This window comes from Leptosomus discolor, chromosome Z (assembly GCF_034619465.1).
Source record: "Leptosomus discolor isolate bLepDis1 chromosome Z, bLepDis1.hap2, whole genome shotgun sequence".
NCBI classification, from domain to species: Eukaryota; Metazoa; Chordata; class Aves; order Leptosomiformes; family Leptosomidae; genus Leptosomus; species Leptosomus discolor.
The window spans coordinates 87,677,323-87,698,274 of NC_141419.1; positions in this window are offsets into that span (position 1 = coordinate 87,677,323).

The following is a 20,952-nucleotide window of genomic DNA, read 5'->3' on the forward strand; positions in this document are numbered from 1 at the left end:
TGAACGCACATCACGAATGCATTTTTAAAATGTCAAAGGTAAAGGATCTGTAAAGACCTAAAAGCACAGCAGCCACATACAGCTGAGAGACCCAACATCAAATACAGACGATGGTTCAGAGTGTGAAGACCTTAGCTTAGCAGGAAAGCAAGGGCGTTGGCCAATTTGGAATAGTATTGACGAATGGAAAGGTGAATCCTCTTTCTCCAGACTCCTGGGCTGTTTGTTGTCCACACACCCAGAATGAAACCCCTGCTGGATTCAGGTCTGGAAAGAGTTTCGCTCTAGGCTTTGTTTCTGGAAATCATGTTCTGGGGAGAGTATGGGTTCTTTCAAATTTTTTTTTTTTTTTTTTTTTTTTTCATTATGGTATGGCTCACATACCGAACAGATCTCGGTTCAGTAACCGATGGGCACTGGGCATTAGTACTATCTCTTGTCTTTCTTTTTTCTCTGTGATAGATGACAAATTAGACTCCCTTGAGAGACTGAAATGCCTAACTCTGAGGCATGGGATCAGGATAATATATGAAAGACACACGCAATGATCTGTAGGATATGAAAAGTCAGATAGGAGAAAGTAGTGGCTCCTTTTTTTTTCCATTGAAAATATGTTAAATTCAACTTGTGTACTGTAGTATTTTGTTGAGTTAATATTTTTATAGTATTTTCTTCTTGGTCCCAAAATCAGAATGGAACATCCAAAATGAGGGGTGTGAAAATTGTTCTTTTTCTAATTGTAATGAACACGATTACCTTTTAGATATGCGTTCTGTTTTATTTTTTTCTGGTTTTTTTTTCTGTTTTTTTTTTTATTATATTTTTTTTTTTAAATAAGACCAATAGGTGAATAAGTGTTTAATGCTTTATACTTAATTAAGATAATGAAGACCTCCAGTCTGAAACCCCATGAATACATTGTGATTGCAGGGGAGTTTTGATTCCATGCACAGGTGCAGGGAAGAGAAATGATAAGAATTGCAGTACGTTTTCACCCTGGAGTGAAAGGAAGCTGCAAATTGGTTATAGAAAAAGAAGTAAGTGTGTGTGAGTGGAAATTTTCCTCTGATCTTCTCTCTGCAAATTACTTCTGAGATTAAAAGAGTAATTAGAAAAAAAAAAAAAGCCACAAGAAGATTTATTACTCAATAAATAAAGTCTAAAGCTAGGGGTTTGTGCTGGTTTTGGTGGAGCTGCAGCAATCTTTTGGTTTATTTCAGATGCTGGGAAGGCATCTTTAGCAACTGCACGAAAACAGAAGGTAATACTGAAATGACCCAGGAGAGAGAAAAATATGCTCAGGGAACGTGCAAGGTCCTGTGATTGCCTTCACAGCAGCACGTCACCGGGCTCAGTGGGTTGAATTTTCCTTTGTGGGACCCAGACAGCATCCCCAGGTCTTCCTTGCTGAACAAGGGAGGTGTCCTCTCTGTCCCTTCCATGCTTGGCCTTCCTGAGTAAGGGTGGCAGTAGCCGTATTTAGCACCAGATAGACAGACAAACACTCTTCTGTTGCAGCCCCTTTGTGAGCTTCAGATCTGGAAGCTAAATGTAGTGATGTGCAATTACAGGGGAAGATTTTTCTGTTTATCTGATAGGGCGTAATCAGGGACTGCCATGGCTGGAGGGCCAGCAGTAGGACCTACCCTTGTGAAAGGGTAGAGCTATCCTATCCTAAAGCTGCTCCTTTTTTTCATGCGCAAGGCGGGAATCAGGACTTGGCGGCAGAACAGATTTAGTCCTTTGTGAGCGTGGCTTTGGCACAGAAGGCAAAACGTACGCGTGGGCTATTGTGCACAGACCTCCTGGGTGACTTCTCAGCACTTGATTACATTTTAATTATTTTTGTAGTGTGAAAGTGAGCCTGCTCTCCTGAGAAGAAAGAACTCTTCCTACTAATCTAACAGGTTATAGCAGAGGATCAGCAATCAGCCGTGTGCTGTTTATTATGCTACAATTATTAATAACGAGGGGCCTCCAGGAGGCCCATTTTCCATAGCCAATTCCATTTGAGCGAGTAGTCAGATGGTTCGTTTTGGTTTGACAGATGGATCAAAAGTGGTGTGAGCTGCGTTGAACTGAGCGGAGCCTGAGCAAGAATCTCTAGCTGATGTGTCCCGTGTAACGTGGTAGCACCACCAGCAGCAGTTCTGGATACTACACAAACAGGTTCAAAGAAAGTTCCCTGCAAAACACAACCCACAACCTGACCAAGGAGCTATCTTCCTACATTTCTGTTGTTGCTATTAGCAGCACAGATGGAGTCTCCAGCAGTTAAAGCTACCTTTACTGCCATTCAGTTGAAGGCAGACGGACAGCAGTTTGGGGGGTACATCAAAAATGCTGGTCCTGTAATTCTCTAGTCATCTGCAAACAGCCAGTCCTGGGTTTGAGAGTGCGATATGTACTCCGGTAGATATTATAACAGCATCTTTCAAGCTGCTTACGACTTGCCCAAAGTTTATTCAACCTCACATTTTCCAGGCCAGTTGTCTACAGCCATGTCTCAGGACAAACTCAGGGAGAATTATTTTTTGATTATTTCCTTTTCACACAGACAAAACCCATTCTTACCACTGTTTTACTGAAAACCCATAGTTACTCAGAATTTCTAAGAGGCCGAAGAGCTGGTGGGAAAGTAACTGTGGTATCAGAAACTGTACCTGTTGGGTCTGAAAAATGTCACATGTGCAAAAGAGATTTTGGAAACCGCATTTCTGAAACCTGCTATCTGCCCCACGGCTCGCTCTCCCTTGGATGCTGTCCTTCGGAGCTCCTTCCCAGGCTGGCTGAGGCTGAGAAGTAATTTTCCCTACCATGACTGTTGTTTGGTGTGAAAATCTAGTTTGTGGGAGAAAAAAAGCACGTATGACCAGATAACATGAACATACAGAGAAGACTGTGAACTAAACCCTCAGTTTTAGCTTATCTAAATTTTTCCTGTCTTGATACTGCAGCCTGATTGCTCTTCTAAGAGTGTTTTTGATGGTTGTTTCTGGACCTAGTAACTTCCTAGCAAAATGGAGAATTTAACAACTGTAATTTTATTAAGGAGTCCTGCTTCTATTTGATAGTTTCTGCTAGGAAAAAAGCTTTACAAGATTAGTGTCCCTCTGAGCAATTAAGTAGCAGGGTCCCCTAATCTCTGAAGTCATACACAAAACAAATAGAGTAGTAGATGTTGCTTCTCTGGGATCATAACAATTATTTATTGCTTTTAATAAGTCTGAGTTTGCTTGAATCTGTCAGGATATCCTTTTGTGCTAGTGTCAACAGGAGTAATTCTAACAGTCAGTGTTGCTGATAAGGTGAAATCAGAATTATGACCAATGTATTTTTTTATTTTTTTGCATGATGAAGGAAAAAGAGAGCCTAGAAATATTCTGGGGAACTTCAATCCCTGTGGTTTTCTCAGTCTTTCAGAAAAATCTGTTGTTTTAAAGTTTCAAATTTATAAAGCTTCCCTCACTTTTCCACTATAAAGAAGTTTTGTAGTGAACTTGCATTTTTCAAAGTATTACAGGACAGAAAACCACTCATGTTGATCTTCTTTCATGGTTTTATTTTGGTTTTCATCACCTGTAATGTAGTCAAGGTGCAGCTGTGATCAGGAGGGTAGGAAGGACCTAACACGGATCTTTGCCTCTCACACAAGTTAGGCTGGGTACCCGTAAGAAGGCGGACTATAACATCTTGCACCATTAGTTTATCATATGTTGCTGTGTTTGATCAGGAGAGGCACGCTCTAGTATGAGAGGGGAAGTCACCCCAGTAATTGCTGAATGTGTAAATAGAAGTGTAGTCTGAATGATGGAGGGGGTCATGAATACACGTTTTTGGAAACTAATGATCTTCCCTCCATGTTTTCAAGCAGGCAAGGAGACTCCAGCTCTGTGGTTTTTTGCCCTGGGCAGTTGCACCGCTATCTGTACCCAGTTTTACATGATCAAGATGCTTGATCACCTCATGTGCTCGGGCAGGAAAAGTGCTTGTGGTTGTTTTGGCTTGGTTGTGTTTGCCTCTCGGAGCCACTTGATGGCAGTCATTAGCGTAGCAAAATTACACATGCACCCATACGTGTTTACATGTACTCGTAATATACATAGAAAGTATAAATAATTTCTTAGGTTCAACAACCGTCTATTCTCTGCTTCATTGTGCTTAGTGTAGTAACTCTTCCATACGCACTTTTATGATTTTCCATCTATTTGCCTATATTTCTGTAGCGTTTACAAAGCATCCACTAGCTTCTCAAAGCTCTTCACCAAAAGCCAATTCCTCATCAGTCGTCACTCACTCTGGATGAAGCCAGGCTGTTACTGAAGAGTGGAAGAAAAGCTTGAAAACGTATTTTCACAGCCATCATGATAAATTGTATTCACGATACAGCCTTCAAAAGTTGTAAGTTTTACTTGTATGACACTTGGATAATACTTGAACGTAATGTACATCCTCCCATGCAAAATGTGTTCTCCTAGAAACAGTGTGTGCAGAAGCAGACAACCATTATGCACCAGCACAGGCTTCTAAGGATAATCAATAACAGACAGGAACATCAGGTTGTCAAGGAGAGGGGATTTCTCACTTTATAACCATTCCAGCTCTGGCCTCTCAGTCCTGAATCTCGAGGGAAACTACTCTACACCCCAATCCCTCCAAAATAAGCCACCCAAAATCCTTTCAAAAAATGAGTCTGTGAACTGGAATTCAAAACTGCACTGGATATAAAATTCCTGGACTCAGGAGAGATGGTGGCTTAAGATGTGTCTCAGTTTTCTTCTCCCTCCCCTTGCCACCTCCCACCTTTCCCAGAGGTGATAAATCGCCTGGAGGTGCTCTCCCCATAATCATGTCATCACCTTTTTGCCTGAAAACTCTTATTTTTGCTTTACAGATGCCAGCAACATTTTCTCTCGGATGATTTAACTAATTACCATATCAAGTTCAACTCAGAGCAGCTGTTCTCAACCTGAATTTAATACTGACTGTTGCCTCTCCTCTTTCAGATCAAAAGAAGAGCTTGTGTGTCAGAAAGCTTGACTATTTCTCAATCTACAGCAGATGTTACTTTTCCCTAAGCCCTCACTAGCCCTTAGGAACACACAAGAGCTCTAGGATTGTTCTTCCGAGGCCCATGTTTCATGTCCTGAGGATTATGGCAAGCATTTTAAATGCAATTACTTGATACTACAATTTCAAATGAATAAATTACCTTTCCCTATTTGAGTCCAGGCCAAATCTTGATGAAGGAAACAAAGACATTTGTTCCAAGGTGGCTCTGCTGACCCCGTGGGGCCTGCTGGACTGTGAGGTTGAACAGTTAAATAGTGCCTGTGGGGCAGCAGTCAGTAGATGTGGCTCACTCCCATCTGAGATCTAGACTGGCCTTTCATATTTGTACAGAGAGTGAACTCACTGTCCATGCTGCAAATACTCTCTTTCCACTGCAGATTTTCCATGTAATATTTGCAGTGAGAAGAAAATTTGAGGGTTTTTTTATTAAAGGTGAATGACGGTAAACAGAGATCTGCAGAGGATCAGGTGAAGTAGCCCAAAAAGCCCCCATAATTGGTGAAAACGGAGGAGATTGAATTGTTTACTCCTGAGACCATCAAAGGAGATTTAGCCGATTGTCCCTCCTGTGAACCCCGCCAAAGGGAGACGACTAAATAAATTCTCCCCCAAAACCTTTCAGGCTAAAGATTACAGGACTCTGTGTTGCCTTGTATTGCCTACAAGGGCATAAGACCTATTACAGGATGTGCAGAGAAGAGAAACCAGGGACTGAGTAAAATTTATGGTGACATGTTTTAAGGGGATTATGGGCATGATTTACTAATGGGATGTTTAGGGGAAGGACCAAAGGTAGAGAAACAGAGGTTCAAGGGAGATTAGGAGGAACAAAGCATGGGAAAATAAAAGGAAAAGGAGATAAAAGGAGCCAGTCAGGTGCAGACAGGTGACTGACCAGCACCCTTGCCCTGTGCTTGTCCTCTGTTCTTATCAAATGCTACTTCTGACTGAGTTTTGTACAGGCACGCTCTCAGAGGGTGCGTGTGACACTAGCCAGCTTCAGGCTGGACTAGGTATAGGTCTGAGTATAGATCCTGGTGCAGGACGACAAGTCTCAGGGGCTTGAGGGTCCAGGTGTCAGCAGTTGGCTGGGGACAGGGGACCATGGCAGCCCCAGAAACTGCCCTGTGTCCCATAGCCTGCCGAGTCAGCAACCTCTCAGCAACTTAGTTGCTCAGTAGTAGTTCCCTCCTTGCTTTTTTAAGGAAGAAAATTTACTGAGGAGAGACGCTTCTGGAAAAATGATGTCTTTGAGGCTGAATGGCTTTATTGACTGTGAGACAGCGGTTCTGAAACTGTGTCCCACCCATCCTGGAGAGGAATTTGCCTCTGCATTTGAAGTTTACTGAAAGGTTTATGCGCGGATGTGTGCTGTGATTTCTGTCAAGTTTAATGGTGTTTAAAATATAACTGTTCCAGTAGCGAGATGCTGCTCAGTGAATTTTATGCCGAGGGTTTCTATTAAATCCCTATAAACAGAAGTATTTGCAGTTGTTGTCACTGTCTTTCATGTCGTCAGCTTAAATACCAGCAAGATTAAAAATGCTGAAGAACTGAAAAAATCCGTGTGGGCTCATTTAGTTTTCTGGGCAGAGGGCTGGTCCAAGCTCCCCGAAGGGACTTGAAAATTCAGCTCAAGCATCTTCTGATGTAAAGTTGGGGAAGCTCGTACACACTAGCTGCACAGAAGACTTTTGACACTGAACTGTTGTGAATAGCAGATCCTCAAATCTGGAGAAGCCTCCTCTCCATGGGAAGTTTTTGCCAGTTCCTCAGTGCCTGAAGTTTTTCCTCTGGCCCTATTCAGGAGTGAGCGATGTGGTGTCTGAGCTGTGTCACCAGTGGTGTTCCTCCACCAGCACAGCCTGTGATGGTTGTTGTTTGCGTCCTTTCTGTATAACTCAGGATACTAGGCAGTGTCCTGGGCACATAAATAACATTTGGGAAATGTACTTGAACTCATCAACATGACCTACCTTGACACTGGGCATCATGACAAAAATTTGGTTCAGGAATATCTGTGGGACTCATAGATGAAAAAGATTTTATTTTGCTCTTGTTTTTTTTTTTTATTAGTAGTATTTCTAAGAAAAAAATACTCATAACTCTGTAGCAAGGGTGCAGGTTTATAATGTATCCTGTTTATCCTCTCTTTTGGCAGTCTTTGGGAAATTAACTCTTTCAGAGGATTCTGACCCGTATTAACAAAGAGAACTAGACTTGAAGCCAGCTCTACCCAAAACAAGCAATTCTAATGCTTTTTTGAGATTCTGATTGTGCATTCAGACTTCTTCAGAAAGAGCTGCCCAAAGTCAACACTTAGGTACTGGTTTGTAGATACACAGCTATGATTAATTTTAAATGGGAACTTAAGTCATGATTCTGATATCTCTATTTAGACACAAACCCAAACATTTAAAGAATGCTGAACACAAACCAGCTTATATAAAACCCAGCAATCAGCAGCTCTGAAAATCCATCACCTCTCTCTCTACAGTGCACACTATTCTCTACAGTGCACACTGATCTGCTTGTTTTTCAGATAGGAAAAGTAAATTGCACTTACTAGGACACCGTCACACACGTATGTCATGAAAGCCTACAAATAAAGACTAGAGGAGCGGATAAAGGGAACAGGAAATTTCAAGCAATTGTACAGAAGGATAGTCTGGAGTAATCGACTGACCACCCTCCCTCACATACCTCACTCTCGTGCATGTACACGACATACAGCACGGTCCAGCACAGCTGGGATTTATAATAAAATCTCAGAAACCTTATTCCAGATAAAAGACATAAGATGTCAGGAGAGGTGGTTGTGTCAGGAGCCTGTAACACTGTGGAGTTTGCCAGTTTAAATTTGGAGCTGGCAGTAAAGAATGTGTCATATCCCCAGGTGGGAAGGAAGGAAGAAGGCAACAAGGGAAGGAAAGAGTTTCTACCAGTTTTATCAAAAGAAAGCTTTCTGCTATGAATCTGGTGCTTGGTTCAGCTCTTAGAGCATGAAGAAGAGACGCAAACCAGTCAGCAGAAAGATCTGGACATCATGAGTGCCCATACCCCTGCAGCTCTGTAATGCAGCACTGCCATTGCTATGGGCTGAGTTTGCACAGCCCCAGGACACAGCCTTGTCCAGCCTGCTCTGTTTGAGCTTTTCTTGGCCTGCCTGCAGCTTTGTTTTACCTGGTTTACCTGAAACTGCAATTTTTTTAACTGGTGTTTATGGCTAATAGGTTTTACTTCTGTTTATATTTGTGTGGTGCAGCCATGGTTTTATGGCTTTATTGTTAGGAAATAGAGGTGGGGACACAAGGTGTGGCATTGGATGGACTGGCACTGGAGACCCCACATCTACAAACAACTCACCACCGGTGAGCTGCAGATGGACGAAGATGGGCTAAAAAAGAGAAGAGAGCAATAATGTATAACATATTGATCATATATGGCCATAACACCCACCACCACCACCAGAGAGAAACCACCAACCTTGGGACCCAAAGAAGCAGAAGAAAGGTGTGTGCAACAGCAGGAAAAAGGGTAAAAACCTAATAAGTGTATGTATAACATTTTTTACTTTATTAGTTTATTATTATTAATAATAATATTTTGTTATTATTAAAACTTTTTCTGTCTAGAATATTATCTCTCTTTCTGTAATAGTTAGATCTGGAATAATAATGATTCTAAAGTTAAACATTTAAGATTTCAGTTATACTAACAACAAACTCTTGCCTTTATATGTAAGGTGTGTTTGCTGTTTGCACACAAGCAAGATTTTAATCTAACATGCCCTGGGCAGCCCCTTCTGCTCCTCCCTACACCTACTAAATTTCTGATGTCACTAGGAATGCTGGAAAAAAAGTTATTTAGTGTTTCAGGTGATTGACAAAGTATGGAGATGTACCTACATGGCTATGTCTTGCTGATAAAATCCAAGCATCATCTTACTATTACCAAATGCAGCCCTGGTTGAATTTATGTTTCATGTCTGTTTGTCTAGCTTCTTTTTTGTGTTGCACTTTGTCTCGCTATCTTTGGCTCTCCTTTTTACTGAATTTTCCAGTTGACAATTAAATGACAGATATTGAGAATCATTAGACTCAGACGCGCATCATCTGTTTTTAGCTAAACTGCAAACAAGTTAAAGCCTAGAATTCAGGACTTTCTCAGTTCTCAAAACGTGGGGTTTTTTTGTTCCTTGATCGCATTCCAAGTTTTCACACCTATATATCTATTCCTTTATTCCCCTTTTCTTGTAGTCAAAGCAGGTGAAATGGAAGGTGACTTGTAGCCACGTTGTTCATCTCTCCAACCAAGGCAAATGTTTTCTTCTCCAATGGTACCTAAGCTGTGGTATGCAGACAAAAAAAATTACGCAGAAGGTGGTCCCTAATTAGTCTTAGAAACCATAATAAACCATACTTTTCCTTGTATATGATTTCCAGATATAAATTCTGACGCTAAGATGATGTGATGTTGCAGGAAAAATGTTGAACCTTAGCAGTAATCCACTGATTTGGAAGCTTTGGTAAAGCTGCCAATGGCTTGTTGCATCCCATGTACTATTACATAAATGAAAGCTGCTCTGTGCAATCCCTTCTCTATGGTATAATTCAGACTACATTTAAGATGGGTGATAAGTGTTATTTGAAATAATTTCAAAAAACAGCTTTAATGAGAAACTGATATATTTAATAATTTTCCACAAGAAGAACTAGGTGTTTTAAAATTGTCTTTTGTTCTTTACTGATATTCAGGTTCTGTGTGTGTGTTTATGTCTTGTGTGGATTTTTTTCTCTTTTCCTCATTATGTAATGTTTCAGGAGAGGAGAGGGGAAGATATCCTGCTGTAAAGATCATTCATTTGAAAGAAGATGTAAAATTAAAAAAAATGTAACAAGAAAGCTAGAATTTCTCATAAATGAAATAGTTTGTAAAAATGTTTATTTTCATTTTTCTTATCTTGCTTAAAATAATTAGTGATTAAGTTTATTCTGTTTATCCCAAATGATAAACATGGGGTCATACCTGTCAAAAAAACCCCAAACCCCAGGGATCTAATCTGATGGCTAATCCAGTTAGGTCAGCCAAGCTTTATCTAAAATCTCTGTGTCTTCAGAACATGCAGTGATTTCACCATTGCTCAGAGTTTGGATTAATTTAATCCATTTCTGTTTCTTCTGGGAATTTAACAATGCCACTTGTAGCAAAGCTGTTTTCATCTCAGTGGTGTTACTATATACATATTGGCCTTTGATAACACAATCTTGTTTCCTGGATGGTCTGCATCCCTTTGCAGGGGACTTTCTGATTTAATTTCAAACTGTGACTGTAGGTACCCTGAGTGGTTATAGAGTCACAGAATCACGGAATGGTTTGGGTTGGAAGGGACCTCAAAGACCACCCAGTTCCACCCCCCCTGCCATGGGCAGGGACACCTCCCACCAGACCAGGTTGCTCCAAGCCCCATCCAGCCTGGCCTTGAGCACTGCCAGGGAGGGGGCAGCCACAGCTTCTCTGGGCAACGGGTTCCAGTGTCTCACAGTCAAGAATTTCTTCCTAATATCTAATCTAAATCTCCCCTCTTTCAGTTTACAGCTATTATACCTCCTCCTATCGCTACGGTCACTGATCAAGAGTCCCTCCCCAGCTTTCCTGTAGGCTCCCTTTAAGTACTGAAGGTTGCTGAGAGGTCTCCCTGGAGCTTTCTCTTCTCCAGGCTGAACAACCCCAACTCTCTCAGCCTGTCCTCACAGGGGAGCTGCTCCAGCCCCCTTCATCTATCATGTCCAAAACCACAGAGCTCTGAGCTTCCGTCAATTCTCCCAAACTGAAACAGATTGTTTTTTGAGTTTGCAGGTTCAGGTGGAGCTCCCAGCTGTACAGCCGCATTGGCAGTTATCTTGTTGTCAGGAACCAGCTGGTGCCCCACTCTGAGCAGGGGTAAGGAGGGGCAGCACTGCTGCAGCACACCCCTTGAAGGAACATGAGACATCAGCTGGTGGCTGGGAGCCACACGAAATGTGGCATTGCCCTCTTGGCTGGGGTGGCGGGGAGAGGGTAGGAGGGAAAATCAATATATAGAAATTAATGTGCCTTTGTGAAGATTCAAAACAGATGGGGAAAAGGTCAAGGATTCTTTGTTGCTAAGTGCGTTTCTATGACAACTGCAATGTGTATGTTATGAGTGAGCAATCATTTGTTCCAGCTGCGGGAACATTAAAGGGGCAGCATTTCCCGCAGCACTGTGAATGTTATTCATGGCTTATTTACTTTTTCTTTACCCCTCTTTAAACCAAGGTTCAACAGGTAAGACTCAGTGAGTAGGTGAAACCTTCAGTCAATCACAGTACACTACACTGTAGTCCTGGGTGAGTCTGGGTAGCATAGTGACTACCTTAGAGGATGCTGGGGAACTTAGTAAGGAAATTAGGGAGATTAATTTACATCCAATCATGCAATTAAATCTGTACACTCGTGATGAGATATTCTCTATGATTCTATGATGCTGGGCTGTGGTGGATGTGTTTCTGTAGAACTTATGGCGTGACTTGAGAGACGCATGGGACTTGTCTCACATAGAATAATAGTATGTACAAAGACATAAAATATTTTGATATTGCCTTAGAAAAAGTTACTTAACTAGAATGATGGTAGAAAACTACTCTTTTCCTCAGGCACTGAAACAAAAGGACAAAGCTGTCATCATGGCTTTGCTGACCATTTCTTCAGCAGCATGGCAATCTTGTCCAAGAACTAGAAATTGTGTTGCTCATAGGAGTCAAATTTGTGAAACCTTTCTCTTCACCTCATTTTACTGATTTTTTTCCCCTAATGTTTTCATCTAAAAAAAACCCCACAAACAAACAATACTAGAACAGGGTTGATACGGGGTCAATGTCGATTGCCAGTGACATTGAAAAAACATGCTGGGTAATATTTCTGTTCCGCAAATTGTGTATCTGGAAAAGGTGACCACTTCAGTGTCTCTGAGCCAGTCACTTCTAGTGGCACATGCACCCCTCTGTCCTCCCTGCACTGGAGTGCAGTACTCCAGCCGACAGCCTTCTAGAAAATGGCTCTCTACCTTTCAGTACAACATCTTGTTGGTTTCTGGCTGCTTGTGCACTTTGCTGTTCACCAATGAGGATTTTTTTTTTTTTTTTTTTTCGTAACTCAGTGCAATGGAAAACATCAACTTCTACTTATTGATTAAAAGACAAGGGAAAAACAAACAGTCCCAAAGAAAATTCTGTGTCCACTGGGACTGACTGCTTCTCTAGACTGGTATCTGGCTTTTGATCCTGTCGAGGAATTTAAATGTCTTCCACTACTTAAGGCTTTATATGATTTTCTTTGGAAAACTCACTATGCAAACCCATTGCTCCTAAGAAACAAAATTTAAAGGTGATGAATGTTGGGGAAAAGCTTTATGCAAGAAGCATTAAGAATCTCTGAACCTGCACGTTGGTAGACATGACAGTCCAGTTGCCATCAAAAGACTCGTTGTAGCAGGAGAGAGAGAAATTGTTCTGTTGCTATAACTTGCTTTGGCCAGGCAGCAGAGTTAGTGTTATTTAGTTGAGAAGTGAAAGTGGCAATAAAACCAGGCCTTCAATATCAGAAAGCTAGGCAGTAGTATAGGCTTGGCTAACAACTCTTTTGTCTGTCTTCTGACAAATAGTCTTTCTTTTCTGCACAGATTTATTTTTTTTCCCCTCACACTTCCTTTGTTGCAGCTGGTGGAAGAACAAAGCAAAGCGTCTGCTCTATGTTTTGGATCCCGTCCATCTTGCCTTGCTTCACCATATGGAGTGATAATGGACTCTGCTATTCAGATCTTGTTTTGTTCTTTGACAAACATGGAGAGGGATGTATTTATTAAATTCAGTTGAGGGCGGCAGAAACAAGGCTAAGCATCCTGGAAACCGAGCATCCCTCAGTGATTTAGCATCTATGCGGCTGACTGTCTTTCTGGAAGACTGGGCTCAGCTGCCCTCTGCATCACAGCTCTTTATCTCTCAGTTTAGGCTTTTCACAGCCAGCCATAATGCAAATTTCTCCATGCCACTTCATATCATTTTACTTGGTGAAAGAAGAAATTATTCCCCACTTTGCTGCTGCAGCCTGGTGAAATAACTTATGACGTTGGTGTTTTCAGCTTGGTGTCTGTGGTTGTAGATACAAAGATCTGGACTCACATCTGCTCCAGACTGAGTACAGACAGGGCAGCTCAACAGCACAACGTAAGACTGACATGTCGCAAGGGTCGTTCCTATACTGGGTCACTTGCATTTGGGGAATGGGAACTAGGAGACGTGGGAAAATAAATTTGATGTAGGACGTGTCTGCCAGGAGTGCCCCTGAGGGGGAACTGGAACAAATCGTAGAAAGGTGCAGAGACGGGATGAAAATTGGTGCACTGCTATCTTAGTGCATCTTAGATTATTTGTCTCAGATTAGCTACTTGAGAAGAACGGCAAAGATGACTGGAGAAAATGAGACTAAAATTTCAGCTTTGGGAGAAAAAAAGCAGAATTGGGAGAATCCTCCAGATGATGCTGGTTTCCAGAGCCTTGAGGGTGAAGTCAAGTTCCTGAATCTTGTCATCTGCTGTTGTTAGAAAAAGAGTCTTGTTTTCGTGTGGGTATATCCAAAAAGATAAGACGACAGTTTATTATTGCTGCCACTTAGTCCTCTACCTGAAGCATCTTACGTGGCTCAGTCCTGTGAAAGAAGAAAATTTTGTCCCATTTTGGAGTTACTGAATTTGGCATTTGGCTTCCTTGAAAAATTTTGGAAGCACTTTTAAATTTCCTGTTCCTTTTACAAACTCTAATCACACAAACCCTTGATTAGAGTATGTGAATGTCTTCACTGTAATATCCAAATGCCTCACAAGTAGTGACCTCCTTCACCGCTTTATGCTTTAGGGTGGAGAAGAGCTAGGCAAAAAATAATATTTATATTGTTTCCAGTGTAGCCCAGATACATTTCAGCTACCTGGATATGAGTTGCTTGAGCCCCACACAGGCTACCCGCACTCCTGTAGCACAGTTCCCAAGGTGCTAAGCCTTAAAGTGTACTCATGTGGAGGACAGGACACAGGAATGACCTTCTCTAAAACCTTATTGTTAATGGTAAAAAGTTAAGGCTTAGGAAACCGTTCCTTTTAATTCTCTTACTGAATACCCCATTGCAACCCTTTCTGAAAATGTAGGTGTTGACCAGGAACCACTGATATTCACATACACTCTCTCACCCCATCTCTTTTCAATGATGGAGTGGCTCCTGTTGTCAGTCTGACCTGACCAAACATGAGTTGTAAAACTATTTCCTGACCTGCCGTTCTCACTTCCACAGACTTTTACAGTCCTGGATTTATCAAGGGATAGAAAAGACTCTCCTGAGTCCTGTGGTGTTCTCATTGCTGCCTGGCTTCCTTCTTCCTTCTGAGCCAGTCAAGGGATTTGGGCTCTGATCTTCTCATGCACCAGTGGTTCTCAGAGTATTTTGTGTGAATATATGTATGTACTGCAGCACATTGCAGATGCAATGTTGCTTGCAGATTAACACATTTGTGAGCTCTTTAGGAGAATGTTTCCTTAGTTAAACTTATCTTAATCTAAAAGGCTATTAGCTACGAAGAGAGCAGAAAAACGAAACACTAGTTAGAGCAATAATCAACATGTCTGGAGATGGAGCTAAGTAGTGTGTTCACAAATGTGAATATTAATAAGCGTTTGCAAGAAAACATCAGTTATTTTGTAAGGCATACGCTGTAAAATGAAAATTAATTCAGTTAAAAAAAAGAAACATGACCAGAAAAAAAACCTGCCCAAACCGAAGAAATACCATCAAAATATAACATGGCTTTAAATTATTTATTAGTTTATTTATTTTGCTTTTTTTTTACCCACTGCAAAATGTCAGGGGCTCAGATAGAAAGTTCTGACGAAATTCAAAGCTAAAAGAGCCGAACCTACCAACCGACAAAGGAGGCACACGCCTCTCCCCTGCAAGTTCCCTGGATGGCTCCAGTAGCTTCCAAAATGGTTAAAAAAATTAATTAAAACAGAGGAGATACAAGAGGAAGCTGTAGTAACAGCTAATTAATCCTCAAACGAGAGTGGACTGGCTCACAGTTCTCAGGGCCTTGCATAGCGGCACTGCTACAAGATGGTGTCTGAGCTCCTGGGGACGCCAGGAGGTACGCAGCTCCTCACCAGGCGATGCAAGGGCACCTGCCGCTCCGTCAGGCTAGGAAGCTGTGTCTGCAACACTGAAGGACAGCCCTGCCACTGGAAAAAGTGCCCGTCAGCGGCTCCAGGGATACTGGGCATAGTGTCAAACTCCCAAAGTGTTAGGCAGCTCTTTCAGAAGCCCCCAGAGCAAGATGCCCAAGGGTTGCACCAGCAGATTGGGAAATTGCAAGCTGCCAGCTTGACTGGAAGGTAACCTAAGGCAACATACTCTAAATGTCATAAACACCAGTCATGTTATTTGCCCTTAATCAGTTTTCATTGTTTGGTTTGTTGGGTTTTTTTTTTAAAAAGAGAGAAGTATCAGAGCTGAAAAGATTTACAGCATTTATTTTGTTAATTGCTGAAAATTTTTATTGATACTCAGCTCCAGGGTGCACCTTTCCTGATTTACTGTGTATCATAGTTGTGAAATACTTTGCTTAAATTCAATAACTTCAAAATAGCTCTCTAATGACAGGGTGTTTTCACTGCAATCAGTAATAAAATTCTCTTTAATTTAGGGAAATTGATAAGCAAATGCTCTGTGTGTTTCTCATATTTTCCTTGAAGAATTTTCTAATTCTAGTTCCAAGCTTGTATTTTTTGTTTAATAAAAGAAAAAAAAAATATTGCTGTAAGAAGGTCAAGTGAAGTTTCTCTGTTTTAGGACATCTAGCAGAGAATTCAAGAAGGCATAAGCTCAAAACAGCATGTAGGAAAGAATCCTTCTTAAATGAAGGATGATATCTCACTCTATAAAATTAAAACCGGAAGTTGTTTATTTCTGAGGAGCTGATCATTTTTTCATTAATCCAAACACTTCTCTTTTTCAAGACATTGTGAAAGTTAATTGTGCATTTCTGAGCTAGAATGTACTAGAGACGTGCAAACTGTCATTGATACTTGTTAACCATTTAGCCTGAGTCAATTATTTAGAGAGTAATTACTTACAAAAATACTGTAATCATAATCCTTACCTACCTCTGCTGATGTCAGTATGAATTTCGGCTCTCTAGGAGAGTTTTTATTCTGTATTATTTCCTTTGTCTCACAATTACCAATTCGTTTGACGTTAAGTTCAATGCATCTGCAAGCCACCAAGAAAAAAACCCCAGTGCGGTGATGGATCCCACAGATTTTTTCTTCACAACAGTCAAACTTTATGAGTCAAAAGTAAAATAATCTAATGCCATGGTCGGTCTCTGGTTTATTTTGCAGGCTGAACGTCTAAGGCGTATAAATACAAAGAGAAGCAGTTTGCGCTGATAGTACTGCTGATTTCAGTAACAGGCTTTCAAGCATGTGTGTGTGTGTACTTGTAGGGAAGTAGGCAATACACTTGCTACAAATACAATAACAAAAAAAAAGGGGGAAAATGTTTGACACAAGGACTAAATGTTGTTCATACTGAAGGAGTTAAGGGTTAAAGTACTATGGGGTAAGAATATGGCTGTGGAGAGCTAAGATAGTAAATAATGAATAACAAAACAGTATGATTGAATTGGAATACGGCTGACCTGGAAGTATGATAGTATAGCCAAGTACACTTAAGAAAGGAACCTAAAAAAGCTCAACCACTACTTTTGTTTCCACAAAATTACATGGTAGCTCATAGTTTTAGCTAATGTGCGTTGAAGACTGTATTTCTTTTAGAGTAATAAAAGAATTGCAAAAATATCCATTCGTGTTGTTACAATATTGGACACCCCAGGTACTGATGGGAAAATTTAGTGTGAGGAATATAAATATTGATTTTAACAAGTCTCAACAACAAAACAGATTTTATCAAGGAAATATGATGATTTTGATAATTGTTATTTTTCTACATTCTGTATCAGAATATTGCAATAGATTTGAAATTGCTACAGTTACATTCCCACATTAAGAGTCAGCATGCATACCAATATTAATGGGAGTAATGATTTTCAATGTTTAAAAAGTCAATATAATATGGTTTTCTCACTGACAAAGTAAAACACATTTCGGAGACACCGGTGATATTAAGCCACACAGCTCACCATCTGACTGTCAGGAGAGCTGGCTCTCCATTAGCTGCTGTTTAAATAGCTTCAATAATATTTAAAGAGATAGCTGATTAACCATCCAGCATCCTTTGACTTTTTGTGTAGAACAGGACCTAATGATTTCTCAAGTGTCAGTGGCTGAAGTCCTACAAGTTTAATGGGATGTATGCTACGTAATTTTTTACAGGCTTGATAAATTCAGGGGAAATGGCTATTGGCAGAGGTTTTTTGCTACAATCACTGGAAGGATGCAGGTGGCTGTCTAATAGGCGGCAGGAGGTGGTCTAGAACCACTGACCAGGAGTTTTGGCAAGAGGGAGGTGGAGTTAAGCTAAGACAGTGACAGGAAATTTCACTGAAAAACCTCCTTGGGAAAAAAGTCGAGTTCAGACTTGCTCAACAGTGTACTGATGTGGTAGACCAGGCGTAAGAGCAGTAGTTGGAGCCCTTCAAATGTGAAGGAAGCTCTAGGAGAGCGTGGGACAGAAGGCTAAGGGCTTTTAGCAGGTTGAGTAGCAAATAGATCTGTGGGGGTTTTGTTGAAAACACCTGCTCTTGATGGGCACTTTGATGCCTTGTGAAGTCCATGTCATACATTGCATCTTTGTATGTATAAAGGCATGTGTCTCCCGCATGCTACACTCAGTTTTTGAGCATTAGCAAACTTGTCATCTTCTGAAGCATTCTCAGCCTGCAACTGCAGCTAAAAGCAGATCTAAAATAAATCAAGTATCCTGAGTGAGCAGAGGTTTCACTACATGAAGGGGAACAAAAATTATCTGTGAGGCTCTCCCCTGTCTCATAAGTCACGACATGTTTTCCATCTCTCTTCTCTCACTCTCACATAACACTCCAGAGTGATATCTTACCCTTTCAGAAGAAAATCGGAGGTTTCACTTTGATTCCACTCAGCCAGAATTTAACCTTTTTGCTCTCTATTGCCTTTTGTGAGGTTGTTTTCCTTCCTTCCAGTCCTATCACAGCAAAAAACTGTACATTAAACGCATTTAACTCAATTGCAAAAAAAGGGTAGTTTAGGGATTCCAGTTTCACATTATTTTTTTAATGCAAGGAAGTCCCAACTGAGATTTGTGCTCCTTACTAGAGTAGGAATTGAAAGGGTAAATATGATGGCTGTGTTTTTTGGGATTGAACGTTCAGAAACAGACTCTTATCTATGACAGCTTTCTAGGTGGGTCTGCAAGGCAAGAGATATTATTGTGAAGGAACATTGCTATTTCTTGGCGTAGCTTAGATCCCCGTTTGGTGCAAACTGGCTTTTCACTCACTGTACTCAGCAAATTTATATATGTTTTAAATAAATTTGAGGGTTTCCCCTATTTACATTACTGCTGAACAATATTATGGGGAAGGACAAGAATTTAATTGGACTTCTGTTAGTTTCTGCATGAATTTGTACCATTTTGTTTGTAGCTAGAAAAAAGAAAAGGGACCTTAAAATTACAAATCAGAAGAAATATTTCTGTTCCTACCATCCAAATGAATGTCTTTTCACTGGTGGTTTAGTAACCCTTATACAAGTTGATCCATTATATTGATGTCTTTAAGGATACTTGTGTGAGTAAACCCTCCTTGTTGCAGACTGAAGCACTGAGCTGTGATGTATGTAAATAGCTTGTTGGCAGCACTCACAGTTTTATCTTGAATATTAGTGCTGGGTTATTTTTAAGTGCCTCAATTTCTTGGATAACACAGTGACTTGAGAATGCTATTTTTCTTTGAAAATCAAGTACAAAAATCAAACAGTCAGAAAGCGAAAGCAGAAGCCTGACCCTTGCCTGGGACCTCAGAGGAAATACAGAAGACACATGTTTAACTCAAACCTGGTGAGTGAAGAAGGCTGTTGCATGCCTTAGTAGATTAAAGGTACCTATCAAGGTTGTTTTCTGAAGTGTCAGGGTTTTACGATACAACCAATTTCCAATATGCTTGGCATCATTGTGATAACCCATCGAAAAGGCCCATTGTACCACAAATGCACAGGATTAAGCTTATGATTTTTACGTCTTAGGCTTTTTCAATTCCTGTAACTGGCCATGTTGTTCTTTTAGTTATAATCTTGCAATCACTTTTTGTTCCTTGGTTTTTGATTTTTTTTTTTTTCCCATGATGTTTTAGTTGGGAATGTCGTAATACTTTCAGAGTTTATTCAGCTGAAAAAAATGCGAGCACAGCTTTGGCTTATTTTTTCCGATACAAGATGTCATTACTGTGTGTTAAGAAGTGTGCAGACAAATTGATGTGCCCAGCTATTTCATTTCTGCTCTGTGCATAAGCTACTGAGAGCAAAAACTCTACTCTTGTTATTGCTTGCTTTAGGAGGAAACACAGTCAGCTTCCATTAGCCTATTAAAGTGGCTGATAGCTAATTCTGATGTCTGCAGAACTCTTCGAAGAACAACTAGCAGTTCATTGATGTGCTAATACAAGCAAATAGATAACACCTTCTGTGATTTTAGATACAGCTGGAAGGCACGATTAACCAACTGTGTCCTCTTTAAGTGTCTGGTGCCCCAACCCTGACTTGGAGAAATAGCTTAGGACCTGATTATGCACTGAATTGAATTCAATAGCTGAGGCATTACTAACAAAATAAGATGCTAGGTAAGTGTGAAAATACTATGCCATCTTACTGATCTTTCCTGATTTTAAGAAATACAATTTAGAATATTTTCCTATAATAAGCCCACGATGTGAATAAGCATTTTTCTTCCCCTCCCATCTCTGGAGTCTGTTGTTTATTTGTTGTGTTACAGCAATGCAGAGGCAAGGTGATCTTTCTATAGACACACATGAAAATATAATGCAGTTTGAAATACGGATGTACTTTTTCTGTTTGTTTCATGTGGTAGAAACACAGATCTTTGAATAAGCTGGCACACAAAGACATCTGCCCTTTGAAATGAAATGTTACCATCACCTTCATGTGGTCAGCTGGAGAAACCAAAATCAGAAAAGAGACAATGAGCAAAAAAGGTGTGTTATAAAGGAGAGTCACTGATGTGGAAATAAGAAGGGAGTTCCAGCTCTTTGGACACACCTGCTGGGTAAAAGATGGCTGGCTGTTAAAGACTGCTCTTTGGCCTGAGAAGAGACTGCAGTCACCATGGAGGAATCAGCTAAGTCATAAACCAGAAAAAAAACCAGGGATTTAAAAATACTGTAAGTCAAAGCACAAAGAGCAGCTCACTATGGAGCTAGTGGAATTTGTGAGCTTGATTCATCTACAGGAGGGGGGAGGAAGATTTATAACAGTGCTTGGGGTCTTCTCGCTTGATGTTGCACAAGCACATAGTGCGAAGCTGAGACAGCCTTACAAAGATTACAGTGTTGAAATTAAAAAGCCAAACCCTCAGAATCTCTACTTTATGGATAAGGAACTGAAAAACAGTGGTGACAACTAGATCCCTGTGTTTTCTTGGGCTTGGGCCTGAATTCAACATGTACACTCAGATGGTCTGACCTCCCAAAATTTTACTCATGTTCTGCTTTGGATGGAAAGCACGTAGAAGGAGCCTCAGAAAAAGGTGGAGATCGACTCCTGCTTTTGCTCTGCCTCTGCACACAACATAGATGTCATGATCTTGAGC